The 18070-nt window shown below is 45.1% G+C and overlaps 1 protein-coding gene across 8 annotated transcripts in view; it reads left to right on the plus strand.

Annotated features, from left to right (window-relative positions):
* KCNMA1 (potassium calcium-activated channel subfamily M alpha 1) overlaps positions 1–18070 on the plus strand; it is a 767272-nt gene that overhangs the window by 185997 nt on the left and 563205 nt on the right. The gene's annotated exons all lie outside the window — the stretch shown is intronic.

The raw sequence follows: 18070 nt of genomic DNA on the forward strand, positions 1-18070 counted from the left end.
TCTCCAAGCTGTGGCAGCTGGCTGGAATTTCATAACCTGCTTTTTGTTTTGCTAATTTGTTTGTTTTCTTTATTGTGGTAGAATACACACGACATGAAAGTTGCCATTTTAACATGTTATGATCTACAATTCAGTAGCACTCAGGTGCAGTGGTGTACAGCCATCACCACTATCTAGTTCTAGAACTTTCTGTTACCCCAAACAGAAGCTCTGTACCCAGTAAGCCGTCACTTTTCATGCTCTCCTTTCCTCAGTTCCTAGAAACCACAAATCTGCTTTCTGCCCCTATAGATGTATGTATTCTAGATATTTCATATAAATGGAGTCATATAATGCATGGCCTATTGTGCCTGGCTTCTTTCTCAGCATGTTTTCAAGGTTCAGCCATGTCATCGCATGTATCAGTACTCCATGCCTCCCTGTGGCTGAGTAATATTCGGTTGTATGGATATACCACAATTTGTCTATTCACTTGTTGATCGAATTCAAGGTTGTCTCCATCTCTTGGCATTTGTGGATCATGTGGCTATGAACTCCATGGCCAAGTTGTTTGAACATCTGTTTTCACTTCTTTTGAGTGTGTACCTAAGAGTGGAATTGCTGGATCACATGGTAACTCTGTGCTTAATTTGCTGAGGTACTACCAGGCTGTTTGCCACAGCAGCTGTACCATTCTACATTCTTGCCAGCAATGTGTGACAGTTGCTATTTCTCCTCATCCTTGCCAACACTTGCTACTGCTTACCTTTTTTTTTCTTACAGCAAACCTTTTGTTTCATGGCTATCCTAGTGAGTGTGAAGTGGTATCTCATGGTGGATTTGATTTGCATTTCCCTAATGGCTAATATTGTTGAGCATCTTTTCAACAAATGCTCGTTGTCCATTTGTATTTATTCTTTGGAGAAGTCCTTTGCTTATTTTTAAACTGGATGGTTTATCTTTTTGTTGGTTAGTTGTAAGAGTTCTTTATATACTCTGGATACTAGTCCCTTATTAGATTTATGATTTGCAAATATTTTCTTCCATTCTTTGAGTTGTCTTTTCACTTTCTTGTTAGTGTCCTTTTATGTACAAAAATTTTAAATTTTGATGTTCTCCAATTATTCTTTTGTTGCTTGTGCTTTTGGTGCTAAATCAAAGGTCATGAATATTTGCTTCTATCTTTTCTTCTAAAAGTTTTATATAATTTTAGCACTTATATTTGGGTCTTTGATTCATTTTTAGTTAATTCGTATGTATAGTGTGAACTAGGGGTCAGATTTCATTATTTTGTTTGAACATATTCCATTTGTAGCATTTGTTGAATAGACTCTTCATTTCCCATTGAATGGTATTGGCACCCTTGTCGAAGATCAATTTATTATAGATGTGTGGGATTTATTTTTGGGCTCTCAGTTCTGTTCCATTGGTCTGTATTTTTTATCCTTACGTCAGCACCATACTGTTTTGATTGCTTTCTAATCAAACTTTGTAGTTAATTTTAAAATGAACAATTCTGAGTCCTTCAACTTTGTTCTTTTTCAAGACTGTTTTGGCTGTTGGGGTTCCTTGCAATTCCTTGTGAACTTTAGGATTGACTTTTCTGTTTGTTAAAAGAAAAAGGCTATTGACATTTGATAGGGAATATATTGAAACGGTAGACTGTTTTCAGGAATATTGCCATTGTAAAAATATTCAGTCTTCCAATTCATGAACATGGGATGTCTTTCCACTTATTTAGGTCTTCTTTCGTTTCTTTCAGCTATGTCTTGTAGTTTTCATTGCCAAGTCTTACAGCTCCTTGGTTAAATTTATTCTTAAGTATTTTATTTTTGATGCTACTGTAATTTGAATTTTTTTTAAATATCCTTTTTGGGTTGCTCATCGCTAATATATAGAAATAAAACTGATTTCTGTGTTTTGATTTTGTATCCTACACCTTTGCTGAATTTGTTTGTTAGCTCTAATATTTTTTGTGGATTCTTTTAGGATTTTCAACCTATGAAATCATATCATCTGTGACATGATTGTTTTCCAAATTTGGATGCTTTATTTCTTTTTCTTGCTCAATTACTCTGGTTAAAATTTCGCTGCAGTGTTGAATAGAAGTAGCAGAAATAGCCAGCCTTGTCCTGCTCCAGATGGAAAGGGAAAAGCATTCAATCTTTTGCCATTGAGTATTAGATTAACCACAGCTTTTTCAAATATGCCTTTACCGTGCTGAGGAAGTTCCCTCATAACCTGGCTTTATTTTTCATTTTGTTCATTTTTTCTATTGATATGTATTATGTATTTACATACCATGTAGTCATCCAAAGTGTATAATCAGTGGTTTGCTATATCATCATATAGCTGTGCATTTATCATCACAATCGGCTTTTCTTTATTTTTTGTGAAAAATAACGTACAAAATCAACAAATTTCAAAGCATATTGCAACAATTGGTTGTAGAACAGATTTCAGAGTTTGGTATGGGTTACGTTTCCATAATTTTAGATTTTTACTTCTAGCTGCTCTAAGATACTGGAGACTAAAACAAATATCAATATAATGATTCTGTGATCATATTCATTTGTTAAATCTTACTTTCTCTGTATAACCCTACCGTCACCTTTCATGTTTCTCCCACTCTTTAGGGGTATTTGGGCTAAGCTCATTCTAACTTTTTCATGCTGGAAGGGGCTATCCATTGTGTTCATTTTGAAGGTTGTGTTCTGTTTTTCCAGAAGTGATACCAGTTTTACACATATGCCAGTGTTACCAATTTTCCTTAAAATCCAGTTATTTAATTTAAAATGTGACTCAGTTTAAAGAAAAAGGTCAAGTAGTTGATAGTGTAGGTGATATGCAGTTATGGCAGAAATTGGAATGGGGTATGAGTATAACTGACATTTAAGAAGCACCAAGCAAGTCCTTCTTCTGGATTAGTCCAAGAACCACCAACCCTGACTCCATTTCTGACCCCAGCATTAAGTAGGGAAACAGCTTCCATTGGTCAAAAAATTCCTTGATGGCAGGGACAGCATCTTTTCATCCTTGTCTTCCCAGAGCCCAGAATTGGGTCCTTGGCATATGACCCCTTATCCATTGAACCCATATCGATGGGGTACCTGTTCCTCAGCAGCCTTGTGCTGAGCCTGGGGTCCAGTAGAGAGAAGGTCGACACGCCCTGGGCTCCCGGACCTTTGAGAGCACTTGGCAGATGCTGTTGTTGAATGCCTGATGTCTTAATAGGAGAGAATTTATCCTCAGTTCATAATGACCCAAAACACAATTATGTCAGCCTCTTACTTAGGAAAGGGCTGAGCTAGTACAGGATGCCCTCGAGATGTGTAAGGGGAGAGGATTGTTCACCAGAGCACAATGCCTTCTAGTTCTGGTCGCCGCCAGCTCCAACCCCTCTGTCCAGAACCAGTAGCTTCCTTCCCAAAGCAGTACACCCCTTCTTTGTGGGATCCTGTTTCCAAGCAGCCAATTCTTCCATGGGACCAGCAGAGAAACCCTGCCGTAGATGTAAGAGAACGCGTTTAAAGCCCTCACTCCCCACTCCCCCCCCAGGTTGGAGCAGTTTTGCTAATGAGCTGACCTTAGAGTCTTACTTCAGAGATACAGCTGCTATGGTTGGCAAAGCAGAAGGAAGCTCAGAAGCTAGTAGGAAATGGCGGGGATAAAAGGACTTATGGGTTCTGTCAGGGAGGGATACCTTTGAGGTGACGGCATGCTGGTGACATAAAAAGTTCAACTGAGCTTCCCAAAGGGGCAGGCATTCTGTATCCCATGTGGCTCTGATTTAATCTCAGTTAACTTTGTAGTCTGGGATCAGCCTTGAGACAGTCCGGACACGGTGCCCCACTCCATTTCATGCCACTCTTTGAACTGGTGATGTCAAAATGATCCGTCAAAACATTGCGCCACTCGTTTTGAGAAAGGAAAGCAGGCATTCTGACTGTTGCTTGATTCCTGAGCTCTGCTCTGACTTTCCTCCATTTTGAAGTGTGAAATCACTGCTTCTTTCTTACTCTGAGCAGGCATCCCTGATCTTCTCTCATCTTTGACCCCGAAGTGCATGCAGCCTTAACCAATATTCTACCCCTGACCTTGAACCCAGCCATGGGCCTAACTCAGTCCCTTGTCTCACACTGTTCCTTTTTTTTAAAAAAAAAAAACTTAAAAGTTTTATTGCAGGCATTGTAATGTATTTTTTGCAGTTTTCTTTTATTAGAGAAGTTGTAGGCTTGTAGAAAAATCATAAGCCCTTGTTATTAATGCCTCCCATTAGTGTACTGCATTTGTTACAATTGCTAAAAGAACGTTTTCATAATTGTACTGTTAACTCTAGTTCCTGTTTGACATCAGGGTTCACTGTATTGTTCTATGACTTTCTGTTTACTTTTTTTGTTTTTAAAATTTATTCTGGAAACAAATATGCAACCTAAAATTTTCCCTTTTAACCACACAGTTTTGCTCCTTCTTCCCTACTACATCTCTTGTGCTTCTATAATGTACAAGGCTGGCATATTTGTGTGATGTATGTTTTAGGTCATTATGAACCTAAATTCTCTATAGGTTTCTCACCTAGGTACAGGATGGGAAAGTCCCTTTGGCCTGTATCTGTTTTGTATCTTTCATGATAATAAAAAAGTTGACAATTTAATGCTTTAAATTGTACCAGAATGTTTTACCCTTAAAATTGTCTGTCAAAATGGCAACGTGGAGCAGTGGCAGGGAAAACACTGAACTTCAAGCACTGCCACCCACGCCCTGCCTGACCGCAGCCAGGCCTTTCCTTCGCTGGGGCTCCCTTCTGTGTGCGGTAAAAGGGTTTTGGGCCAGATGCGCGAGCCTCTTCTTTTCTCGATTTCATTTGGCTGGTTTGTGTGATGTTCGCTGATTCCCAAAGCTTCTTCCAGTTCTGTGGTTCTGAATGTGACATTGGATGGCTGTCCTTCGGTTCCAAGGTTGGGAAATGGGGAAATAAAATCAGGACAGCTACATCTTTCACATGGACTTTATGACGAGGGCATTGGAATAGAATAAGTCAATAGGTGAGCAGGGGCCTTCACTTCCATGTGCTCAGTGCCTAGAACAGTGCCAGTATAAATAGGCTGGTTAAGTGCTAGAACATAAGGTGTTGTTTGAGGATCCTGCAAAGCAATAAATAAGCCTCAAGGAGGCAAAGTCCCTTTGGCCTCTCCCTAGCCATTGCCTTACCTCAGTAACTCAAAGGAGCCAAGAAGGGTGGAGGAATGGAGACGTGAAGAATGAAGAGTGACTCTTTGAGTTTGGATCTCTGCAAGAGTGAGAGGCCAGCTGTGTGCTTCTCCAGTCCCCGTGGGCCCAGGCTCCCAGCCTCCAAGTTCGTAACATGTTGGTTTTCTGACAGCCCAGACTCCAGAGGCAGGTGGTAAATACCTAGCAGTTGTTGCTACATTTGTGTGGCAGCTGTCAAGACACCCTTTGATGGCAGCTGCACTGGGGCTGAGCCCTTAGCTTCCCCTTTGTTCATGAACTTGTGTTTTCTTCAGACTGGCTGGAGCCCAGGCAAACTGGGCCCCAGGGCCGTCCTGGACTTAGCCCCTGCTCCATTCCTGTCTCCTTGCACCCATCCACTCGGAAACCCACAAAGGGCTTACAGGAATTCCTAGGACCCTGTTCTGCTCCCCAGGGCTGAAAGAGGATCCCTGGGACACCAGAGGCCTCCAGGTACGATTATATTTTAATCCCCATGCGATATTGTAGAATGTCCCGCTGTGAAGAGGTTCCCTCTTAATATTATTTTTGTTGTTTTCCAATCTGAGAATGGGAACCAATCTATGGTTCTTCCAGTGCCAGGTTTTGGCAACTGAGATGGTCAAGAGAACAAATTATCAGTAACTGCAGTCATCTGGCCCAGAGTAAGAAAAAACTGGTGCCTTAATGCTCTGCCTTCTGGAGGGACCGGACAAGGATGATCTGAGCTCTGATTTCTTAGCTCTGGTGCTTGTGCAGAGGTGGATAGTAGATGTGTCTTGAGAGAGAGGGTGGGTATTGCTGTACTAAAAAGAGAAAATCTCTGCAGTGTGGAAAGCCTTTGTGGTGTTCTTGATGCTATGTGGATTTTACTGGAGGCACACCGGTGGACAAGACTTGGCCTTTTTTGGCTGACAGTTTATCCTTTCCACCGACATTAATTGAGGCCATTCTGAGCCAGGCCTGATGTCGGTGCTCAGATGAAGATGAGCGGGGGTCAGTGGGTCTTGTAGGGTTGCCCTTGGGTGGTGTGGACGTGGCCGTGGTGTTGAGTGTGAGGATGTGAGGCTAAGTAGACCTCTCTGCGTCCTCCCGTGGAGATCACCAGCGTGACAGCCTTCTGATTCTGGCTAGGAAAAGTGGCAGCTTTGTTTGCCTCTCTGGGGACTATTTGTGGTGATTTTCCTAGGTTTCGTTTCTAGTTGGGTGTTCTGCATGGCATTGGTAGAGGCACCTTGTGACGCGACTGGGGGAGGATGGATTCCTGCATGTTGTTGTAGATGACATCCACATCACTTCTTGGAGGTGGAGGAGGTAGACTAGTAATCAGAACATCAGGTTTCCAGACATGGGTGGTTCTGCCACTCTTTAACAGGATTTAGAAGAACGACTTGTTATTGCCCCCCTTATCTGTGCAGTGGGAAGGTTGGGTTGTCTGCATACCTCACGATATGTTCTTTGGAACATAAATAGATAATGAGAATAAAAGGGTTTTGTTTGTGAATGTTTGCAAAATACCAGGTTAAACTAAGTTAAACAGATTTCTTCTTATTATTGCAGAACAAATTTCCGAACCTTTTAGTTGCTAATATGAGAATCACCAAAGTGGAGTACAGTATGCAGTGATTCCCAATCTTCTTTGACCATGGAATATTTCTGTTATGGAAATGCTGACTGAACTAGTGTTCCTTGGACTCTACTTTGGGAATTGCTAGACTAAATCTTTGCTTCTCAAGTGGTGATGATTTTGCTCCCCTGGGGACATTTGACAATATCTGGAGATATTTTTGTTTGTCACAACTGGGTACGTATGTACATGTGTATATGTGTGCACATGTGTGTTACTGACAGCTAGTGGATAGAGGCCAGGGATGCTGTTAAACATCCTACAATGCACAGGACAGCCCTGCGCAACAACAAATTTTACAGCCAAAATGTCACTAGTGCCGAGGTCGAGAACCCCTGGACTAGATGGTTCCTACAGCCCTCTTCGTAGCTTTACTACTTGTGGGATGGAGGGATTTGGTGACCTGTTCCAACTTAATACACCAGTCTGCCTTGAGGGAGCTCTGGTCCTTAAACTGCTCCCTAGAAGGTGGGAGAGTTGAAGCCAGTCTGCCTCATCTTTGCAGATACCGCAGAGTCACGTATCTGGGTTCAGCCACAGCAGACCTTTTCTGGAAGCACAGAGGCTGAGGACTAGCTGGGAAGAATGCAGAGTCTCCCCTTTCTGGGTCTTGTTCCCACCTGCAGTGACAAAGCCGAGGAGCTTACTTTTCTCTGTTGCACTGAGAAACTTGGGTTTCAAAGCCTGCTGCCTCCCAGGAGCAGTTCCCTGCAGGCGGAGCTGAGATTCCAAGAAGAATCTCTGGCTCTCAGAGAGTCACCATTTTATTAAGTTTTTTAATCACAGATGGTTTTTATGGATAGGCAAGGTATTAAAGCCTTTCGTTCCCCTCCTGACCTAACTTCGCCCCCACTCCCCATTTTTTCCAAACACACTTTTTTTCTCCAGTAACCAAAACACAATAGGTAATGGAAATTCCATCACAGCCTGACCCATAGAAGCCCAAACAGAGCGCTGCAATTATGTCTGGAGCAAGGCGATGTCAAGACTAATTAGCCTCTCGCAGAAATGAATTTTCCTCTGGTCAGCCTCAGGGAAATGAGCCTGCAGCATCTCCGGGGACACTCTGTTAGCTTCCCTACCTCCCCGAGGCTGGGGAGGCGTGCTTTCTCTAAGGGACTTTTCCCCGTTTTGGGCCATGTGTAAATTCACTTCCTGCCTGCCTTCCATCGATCTGGTGCTTATTCTCATCAGAGGGGGCCTCATTGTCTTAGGGGTCTGAGCTATTGCCTAGGAAACTTCCTTGCTCCTTGGAATGCAGCGTAGGCCCTGATCAGCAGGCTCTGTGACCCCAGCGCTGTCACTGACAATCGTCCAGGAGAGCCCTGGTGAAGCCATTTGGGATCTGCTACCTCTATAATTCGCATTTCCAGAAAGGGTGACTTCATACACGGTCTAGAGATACAACATTACGTTGAGTGAGTGGAATTTATTCAATAAACCTTTTTGCCCATTTGGCCTGGAGGGGATTGTTTAAACACCTTTATTCAACAGGACACTTGATGTCTGACTTATTGGGGGGAACCCAAGGTCCTCGCTTAGCTGGTTCCGGCATTTAGTGTGTGTTAACCATGTGCCAGGGAGTGCTGTTATTTCATCTGCATGTTCCGGAATCTTTAAGTAGTAGAGAGGGAACCGAAGGCCGTTGTAGGGCTTTCGGTTAGGTACAAAAGGTGCCAACAAAGCTCTCCCCCTACCCACCAAACCAGCACGGATTCAGTATTACCGTGCTGCCTGCTTCTCAGTAATCGGCCCGACTACTGGGGTGTAGACATCAGCCCCTGCTTCCGGATGAGGGAACCGAAGCTCAGAGAAGGGTAAGAACCTCTCTGAATACACGTGAGTTAGCAATGAGCAGAGCCGGAACTTGAACTAGATTCTGACAGACTCTAAGGCCAGGCTCTAGACCTTGTGCCTCCCATGACGGCAGATTTGAAACACCGTTTGCTTGGCTCCCAGCTGGCACCCACTCTCCACTGCCTCCTCCCTCCAGCTGGGCCGGGCTTAGGGGGAAGATCTGACGGAGCCCCCCAGGCCGTGACGGCACCATGTCACATGCAGGAGGAAACGCCACCTTTAGGAAGCACCGCTGGGCGCTGGTGCCGTGCCGTGTGCTCAGAAAGTGCACATGCTGCCTGTTAGAAGAATTTTTCAAACTGGCTGCAACTGGGAAGTGGATCATGAAATCACTTTGATGAAAAACATGAAAAGACATCAAAGTGCATCCCTTTGTAATATGGTCAAGAATTGTTTCGTTGAATCCTGTGATCCGGTTACTTGCATCCCAGGTGCGTGTGGGTCAGGATGTCAGGCACAGGCCCTACTTTGGGTCGAGACCCCAAGGTTGAAAGCACCACCTGGAGGGTAGCTGGGCATCTGGCATTTGCTGCCGAGGGATGTGCCCAGGGCTTGCTCTTTGAATGTTTGTTGGAAAATATGTTGAAGAAAGCAAAGGGCCCAGCAGGTGTTGGGCAGGTCAGCAAGCAAGGGTTAGCGGAGAGCCAGGCTGTGTTTGGTACTCCAGGGAGATATTAGAGAGGAGATCCCTGACAGTCCTAGGAGCGCTTTCCTTCCAACCAGAGAGACCAGCTCTGGCTCATAAGTCAAGATGCTATAAGAAACAGCATCCACAAGGATAATAATATGGTATTACAACATAGCCATGGCTATAGCATGGCCTCTGGAGCCAGCCTGGGTTTCAATCCCAGCTTAGCCTCCTATGGCTCTGGGACCTTGGGTGATCACCCTAACCTGCTGGGCCTTAATTTACTCCTCTTTAAAATGGGCATAATGTGTCAGTACCTACTGCATACCGTCCTTATGAGGATTAGGTGAGTTCATATTTGCAGAACGCTCAGAACAGTGCCTGCTGCAGAAGCAACATTTGTATATTTTTACTATATAAAAATAAATCATATAGGCTTTATGAGGGTGTCCAAAGAGAGCTTTGCTGAGGCAGGCTTAGAGCAGGTCTTGAAGGTGGTCCCGTTTAATAATCTTTTCATCATTATAATTGATAGCTACTATTTTCTGAGCCATGAATTTATTCCAGAACTGTGCAAACTCTTCCATGCATGCCCTAGAATTCAGTGGAGTGGGAAGCATGCCCATTTTACAGATGAGGAAATGAATGTTTAAAGAGGGCCTGAGCCAGGGCTCAGCCCACGTTGGTTGAGTCTGAAGCCTGTGTTCTGGAACCAGATGACACATCTGTCCTTGGCCTGATGCTGCTGTTTCCTTTGGAGATACGGTTGTGAGTGAGAAAGGATACTGTCCAGATCTCCCATTTAGGATACTGTCCCATGGGCAGAGGAAGGGATTTGTGGCTCACTGGCTTTGTGGTGTCACCCAAGGCCCCACCCTGAGAGTGACTCAGCCATCCATGGTAGAGACTTGGTTTCCTGATGACGACTCCCACAGCTGCTTGGTACCCCCTAGACAGCCTTTCTGGGGTGTGCTGAGGTCTGGAGATGTGTCAGGACCCTGCCTCTCCCCCCTGCACCTTGCTCATCCCTTCTCAGTCTCAGAAACTAAGGCCCCTCCCTGTATAGAGGGCCTGCGTGGGTAGGAATAGGATGACTTTTAGGTTTATCTAAATTATAGCTGAAAGAAGTGAGATGAACTATTTACCCATGTCATACAATAGCCAGCACAGGTTGTTGATGGTTAGGCAATAAGCACACTCTCTCCTTTTGACGTACATTGCATACTCAGTTGGAACACAAAAAGACATTGCTTGCCCACATGCAAGGCCAAAAGGCATGGAGATCAGGAAGACAGCAATATGACAAATGCAGACTCCTATTTCAGTTGCTGTGTCCCCATCCTGGGAGGCCAGCAGGCTTCCAGGCAGGAAACATGGCTTAGCAGAGACCCCTGCAACAGGACCTCCTGGTTTTGGAGGAAGGTCCTTGAAAAACTGCCAGAATCATTAGGACTTATAACCATGCAGCTCAGCACCGGGGGATGAGGGATCTCGGCTCTGTTCTTAGTAGAAATCCTGCCACAGGGGAAGGAAGGGAGGGCAGCCCCACACTGCTGCATCTTGGGGACCCTGGGGCAGATGCTTGCAGGGTAGGTGTGGGCTCAGCAGAAGTTGGCTGATGCTGTTGGCCAGGCGAGAAGGCAAGGCCTCTTGGCTACACCCCATCAATGACTTTGACTGAGCACCAACTGGATGTCCAGGTCTCACCTAAGCTCTGAGGACAAATGTAAAGGAAATACAGCTGCTGTCATCATGGAGACAAGGAGACATGACCAACCCAAACATGCCCGTGCTCATGAATTCAAACCCAAGTACTGTAAGAACCCAAGAGAACTGGAGTGGCCATGAAGAGTTTTCCCACAAAAGAGGAAACTTGGGTGAGGGTAATGAAGAATTTGGAATTACTAGAATGGTAGATCTGGGCAGTGTTCTTACTCCTTGCATTCACGTCTTCTGGCCTCTAACACATCATTCATTTAACTAATTGATTTATTCCATCCATCCATTCAATAAATAACTTTCTGAGCCTGTATGCTAGGCCCTGTATACATCGTGAACAAAGTAGTTAGGCTTTGTATCATTCTGGGTTTATGGTCTAGAGAGGGAGACCATCATGAAACAAATAAATTTGCAAAGAGCTGTGAAATTAAAATTGCAATAAGTCCTACGAAGATAACGGATGGGTTGCTTTGAGAAAGAAGAACAAGGGGACCCTAATTTAAACTGAGCTATGCTGTGTGCGTATATCAAAATTGTGCCTCTCTTTCAAGGCTTGGCAGAAATACAACTTCCTTCGTTAAGTTGGCCTGTGCCACAAAGATTGTCTCCTGCCATTTTACAGCTGCTGTGACATATTCTGTCCTCTCCTCTTACGCCATATTCTACCTTTAGTTAGATTCAGGCACTTGTCTTATTTACTCTGGTTGATACATCTTCAACTCCTGGAAGGGGACGTTGTATTTTATTTTCTGAGAACCTGCTATGAGCACTTGATCTGTGAGAGTCACAGGTGAATTATTATTGAATGAATGAATGAATATAAGTATGTGTTCCCAAACCTAAAGATCCACCTATTGAAAGAGCACAGATTCCAGAGACAGCCCACCTGGGCTCAGCTTAGTTGCTTATTAGTTGTGCAACTGTGGGCAGGTAGCTTTACCTTTCCATGTCCCGGGTTCTTACCTGTAAAATGGAACGGTGTTATAACAGTTGTGGTAAGGATGAAAAAGTTTAGTGCACGTGTTTCACTTAGTTTCATACCTAGTTTTATGCCTGTTAAATTTTTTTTTTTAATTAGAGAAGTTGTGAGTTTATAGAAAAATCATGTATAAAATACAGGGTTCCCTGTTATTAGCACCTTGCATTAGAGTGGCACATTCATTACAATTGATTAAAACACATTTATGTAATTGTACTATTAACTTTAGCCCAAGGTTTACCTTAGGGTTCACTGTTCCTGTTACGTCTTCATAAGCTGGGAGAGATATGCTGGACACATTACAGCCAACATTTCGCAAAATCTTCCCAAATCCCCCGCAAAGTATGCATCCTACTTCCTATCATATGGCTTAGAAATAAAAGTTTTTCAAAGGGTTCACCAATAGGGTGTTGTTTACTCAGCAAATTAGATTTTGGAACAAACCAAAACAAGTAAACAAGCAAACGACCGGACAGAGCTGAGCCCGGGCCTGTCTGATTGTCCGGGCTTGCCTCTGTGATGGCATGCCATTCCTCCAGCTCTCTAAATCCTCAACGTGTAGGTGATAGCTCCTCCCAGGGAGATACAGGTGTTCTGGAAGTCCACTCTTCTGGCCCAAGATAAACATTGTGTACGTGGATCCACTGGACATTTGAAATTGGATGCTGACCTTGGAAGGGATGAAGGAGGTAATGCTCAACTACCAGGGGGGGTCCTTCCTTACCCATCTTGAAGAATCAGATCCTTCTATCAGCTTCCAAGGGCCTAGGAAATGGGTGACAGCATTTAGAAGGTCTCACGAAGCATGAAACCCATAAAAACATCTGGAGGTTTTTGGGTTCACACAGGCTTCACGTGAGCAGCCAGACTTGGGGTGGTTTGGGCTCAAGAGGCAAGGAAGGCGTTTGATTCTGGCTTGTATTTTTATTATTCTGAGGCCTCTGAGCTTGAGAATACAAGTCCTACCCCCTGGTGTCCCCTTCCTCTCCATCAGCTGTGACAAGCTGTGTCCGCATTTTCTTCTTGGCTCCTTGCTAAGGTACTGGGCACATAACTGTGTCTGCTTGAGTTTCTTTTGAGCATAAAAATTATACCCCTCATTTTCCCAAAAGGAGAGGGGTATAATTTATAACTAGAGCCAGGGTACTCAGACTGTGAAAATATCTACTGCTTAGCTGTTGCCATGTCGATTAGAAAAGGGCATTTATAGCTCAGACGCAGAGGAGAAGAAACCATTTCTTTGTCCCTGAGAAGGGTGTTGTGAAAATCTCCCAGTGAGAAAAGGACCTGTGGAGCCCAGAATGTGGGAAAGCCAAGTCTCCTTAATTTATTCATTGACTGTTTTTTTTAGACTAAAAATAATCACATGCTTTTTGCCAAAACCAGCCCCAGGGCATGAATCCAACAAAACATCACATTAATTAGATAATCTAATTTCCAAAGAGAGACCCCAGCATTTAGCAGGGAATCGGAGATGTGAAGAGGAAGTGCTAGCTGAAGCTTGTTGCTCCCTTGATGTTTGTATGGATGCCCACCAAGGTAAGGCCTCAGATTCATCTGTCCTCAGATTAGAATACTTTATGGCTCTCTCTGTGGTGTGTGTGTATTTGTGTGTGTGTGTGTGTGTATTTGTGATGGTAGGGAATATCCTGTCTGGGGGAAAGGGCGCCTTCCCCTGATGTTGGGGAGCTGGGTTGGGTCATGGTTTCTTCTGCCAGCGTGAGGAAGTGGGCAGGTTAGGATCTACCTCAGAGTCAGCTACCAGAAAGGAGGAGGAACTCCCACGTGGAGGCCTTAAGCCCTAAAGGCCCTTGTTTCCATATCAGCAGTTCTCAAAGTGTGGCCTCTAGACCAGCATTGTCAGCATTATCTGCGAATGTGTGGGAAATGTAGGTTCTTGGGCCCCACCCCATACCCCCCAAACCGGAAACTCTGGGGAAGGGGACCAGCAATCTATTTTAATGGGCCCTCCAGGTAATTCTGATGTACACTAAAGTTTGAGAGCCATTGATCTGCATTCTCATCGGTCATGCAGGAGTGGTTTGATAGGCCATGCTAAGGCCTTTGAACTTGATCCTAAGAGCAATGGGGAGTTCCTGAAGAGTTTACGCACAGGAGTGATGTGGTTGGCTTAACTTTGTAGGGTCCCTCTGACCTATAATATGTGGATAATGGGTCTGAAAGAGAAGCAAGAGTGGACATGGTGCAATAAACTAGGGGTGAGAAGGTGAGAATGGAGGAAAGTGATGGTTCCAAGATGTAGAGATTCTCTGTAAGGCCCACCCTCCCAAGTGCCTGATATTTCATGTTCCTTGACAACCTGAACAACCCCAGGAGCTTGGAGCCTAGTTCCTAGTTGCTGGGTCTGCATCCTCTTAGTTCTTGACTTATTAATAAACATTGATTGCTTGTCACGCACCTCTGAATGTCCATTAGGCACAGTGTAGATGCTGTGAAATATAAGGATCAACAAGACCCAGTGCCTGAACCCCAAGGTTCTTAGTTGAGGTGAAGATAGGAGCATCTATAGTACATGTATGACATGATGCTGGCTGGATCAAGGTGTTTTTGTTTCTTGAACTGTTCAAGCAAATAGCATGTAATGGTTTGGCTTAACCAATGGGAATTTAATATATCATGGTTTTGGGGCCAGGAAAAATGCCTGAATCAAGTCCAAAGCAAGACAGTGCTTTCTTTTTAAAGACTGGTGATTGGGTCTGGCTGCTGGTAATCCTTGTTCCGGGGCTCCACTGTCACATTGTATTGCATATGGCGGCCTCTCCTGGCCTTTCCCTTATCTTCCAGGTTCTATTGACCTCAGCTTCTTGCTTTCCATGGGTTTCTCTATATATGTTTGAGTTTCATTCTGCTTATAAAGGACTCCAGTAATTGGATTAAGACCCATCCTGGGCCACACTTTAAATGAAGAAACCTCATCTAAAGTTTGTACTTCCAATGGGTTCATAACCACAGGAATGGATTAGATTTAAGAATATGTTTTTCTGTGGTACATACAGGTCCTAACCATCACATGAGGTCTGAGAACCAGAAGAACATGTATGTAATAATTTGAGGGGACAGAGAGGAAATGTTGAGGGAGCACCACTGGGAAATGTTAATTCCAATGAAGAGATCAGGAGTGGCTTCATGGCAGAAGTGGCTTTTAATCTAGGCTTTGAAGAATGTGTAGGAGTTTACAAATGACAGATTATGAAAGTGCATGGACTGTTCATGAAGGAATGGGGGACAATGCAGCTGGGATGAGTGACCTGTGGGGATTCATGGAGGGAGGACAGGTGCTCCTGGGGCTACTGACCTGACTTGGAAGCTGGATCAAGATTCCTGATTGCTTAACATTCCTGCCACCTTAATCCAGGATGCTGAGGCTGTGGGTGACTCTCAGGGGTTCATCAGTAGGGCAACGGAAGGCTCACTCTTTCTCTGATGCACAGGGTCCTTCCTACCTCATCTAATGACCTCCTGAGTCAGGTACAAACTATGAAACACCCTACCCCCCGACATCGTTCCTTTCCCCCTTTCACTGACCTTGTTTATGCCACAGTCTTAAATCCCTGCCAACAGCAAGTTGTTGTATCAACAAGTCTTCTGAGGTTTCTGGCCTGTTGGGCATTTAATGATTTCTAATAGTCTTTGACCTCTACTTCTGCTTCCTCCTTCTGGCTGGTGTCTTGGCTTCTGTTTGTGTCCCAAGACAATGACTTTCCATGTGGTTTTCTGCTTCTTGGAACTGCCCTTTTTCCTCATGGGAAGGCCTCTGCTCAGAGCTGTGAAGCAGCGTTATTTACAGTCTGAGACTTCCATCCAATTCCAGAAGATACTTAATAAATGCTGGCAATGATAATGGGCCTTAAGAGCAGTTTGACCAATTTAGTTTTTAAGTCTTGGTAAAAATACTGAAATGAAACACATATACAAAAAAGCATATGAAACATCAAACCACAAAACAGTGAGTAAAAGAAAACCACCAACTAGATCAAGACAGAGAATACAGTACCTAGAATCCCACCCTTCCCCCCCATATGTCCCTGTCTTTCCCCTGTGGCTGGCTTCTTACCCTTGATGTATCTATACTGAGAAAGCTCGGTAACTGCCATCTCTGTCAAGCTTCTGGTCAGAAAAATACCAACAAGAGGAGAAGGGAAACAGAGACTTGGGATTCAGGCAATAAATGGACCTCTCTTTCAGAGCTGCCCAGACCCCTGTCTGCATCAGTGCTAGGGGACGGGATGAGGGTTGCTATGGAAACGTGGTGTTCATGAGATGCAGGCTTACATGATGACCAGGTGATGACAAGGGGACCCTCCCCTGCAGGGCTCTTCTCTCACTGCAGTCGTTAGAGCATTATAATAAGAGAGCTCAGAGATTTAAAAGCTTCCCCTCTCCTGTTACCTTCCTCCTGGGTGCCCACCGGGTGGGTAAACTGAGTGCTAATGACAGGAGAGCAGGTTTCTGTGTGTCTAGGAGAGAGGGCAGGTCTTCCGGTGAGAATGTGGCAGAAGTAACAACTCCTTAGTAATAATTCATTAGTGCACTTGACATTCAGGTTACCGACAGTTCTGTAAGCGGCATTTTCCATCAGTCATCTTGGGCCCCCTCAAGGTTGAGTCTGTTTTGTAGAGGGAGGCTCGTCTGAACAGAGTGAGGGGAGAGCTATTCCGTTGGAGGAGGAATCTGAAAGACTGTGCCCTCCTTTCAGGGGGAAAGGTGTGTGTCCTTAGAGACTTCAATTATTTAATCACTTCCGCCAGATGCTCTTCAATTATTTATACTGGGTATCGCGCAACTAGAAGCACAAATTCGGAAAATTGGTGGAAAGGGGTGACTCTGTAGGGCAGGTGGCCCTCGTGTACAACTAACTGTGTGGGCAAGACCCGTTGCCTTCCTATTGGCTTGTTGTCTGTATCTGACTTCATCACAGGGCTGGACCTGCAACTTGGTCAAGTCTGACCTCCTGTCTGAGGTCTGGAGATGGGGAAAGGTCGTGGGTAGCTCTGGGTGGAGCGGGCGGACAGGTCCAGACACTGGGTGCCTGGGTGGGAAACCTCCTCTGAAGCCAGACTGAATCACGCCAGTTTCTAAGACATTCCTCAACCATGTTTAGGCAAAATAGTCCCCTGCTGACAAGCTGGGGTAGAAGGAAACCTGATATGATTTTGGAAAAAACTTCCTTGAGAAAGAAGGTTCTCATAGCTACGGAGCCCGGCAGCCATCTGACGCCCTCCCTGACTTCCAGGCTGCGAGGGTCACACGGAGGAGATTGATGGATCCGGGGCTGCCAAGTCTAGAGCTCCGGCTTTGCCATGCCGGGGCCCCATTCCTGAGTCCCGTCAGGGTTCCAGAAGGGAAAGGAGAAGGAGTCACCCGAAACTGATAGAAATAGAAGTCCCCGCTCCTCTCCCTGCCTTGGCTGCCGAAATGTTGTTATTATTTCACATTAACAGCCGGTCCAGACGTTCTTGTGTTTGGCTGCTGTGTTGGAAACCAAGCTGGGGTGTGTGGGAACCTGGGAGTGCAAGTGGCTGTGGTTTGGGAGTCCAGCCAGGTCTCCTGAGGGGGCAGAGGTGGAGCTGCGGTGCCCAAGGCCAGGGTAGGCTCTGGGGAGCTATGCAGAGCAGAAGCGGGGCCCTTGCTCGAACCGCTGTTTGCACTTCTCTGAGCGGTTGTTCCCCACGACAGTCTGGGTGCCTGCAGCGAGGCCATCTTTCTACCTCTGCAGGTCCCTTTCCCTTGCAAGGTCTCCTGAATGGGCTTCACGCTGCCCATTGGAAAAGGCAGTCCGACGACCTAATTACAGCAGCTCTTTAGACCTGAGCCAAGCACCATCCAATTTCAGCAAACGGAAGAGGCAGAAACATTTTTAGCCAGTGAGGTCTATAGGCACATACTCGATTAGGCCCTAAATCACACTGGAAATGTTCCTGGAATGGGACAAATCCTTTGTAAACAAGAACATTCGTCTCCTTTGACTGATGTGCCTGGTGAGGCATGTGCCTCTCAGCAGCCCCATGACACTGGATCTTGCCTGGGATCT

The sequence above is a fragment of the Tamandua tetradactyla genome, chromosome 13 (assembly GCF_023851605.1).
Source record: "Tamandua tetradactyla isolate mTamTet1 chromosome 13, mTamTet1.pri, whole genome shotgun sequence".
In the NCBI taxonomy this organism is placed as follows: Eukaryota; Metazoa; Chordata; class Mammalia; order Pilosa; family Myrmecophagidae; genus Tamandua; species Tamandua tetradactyla.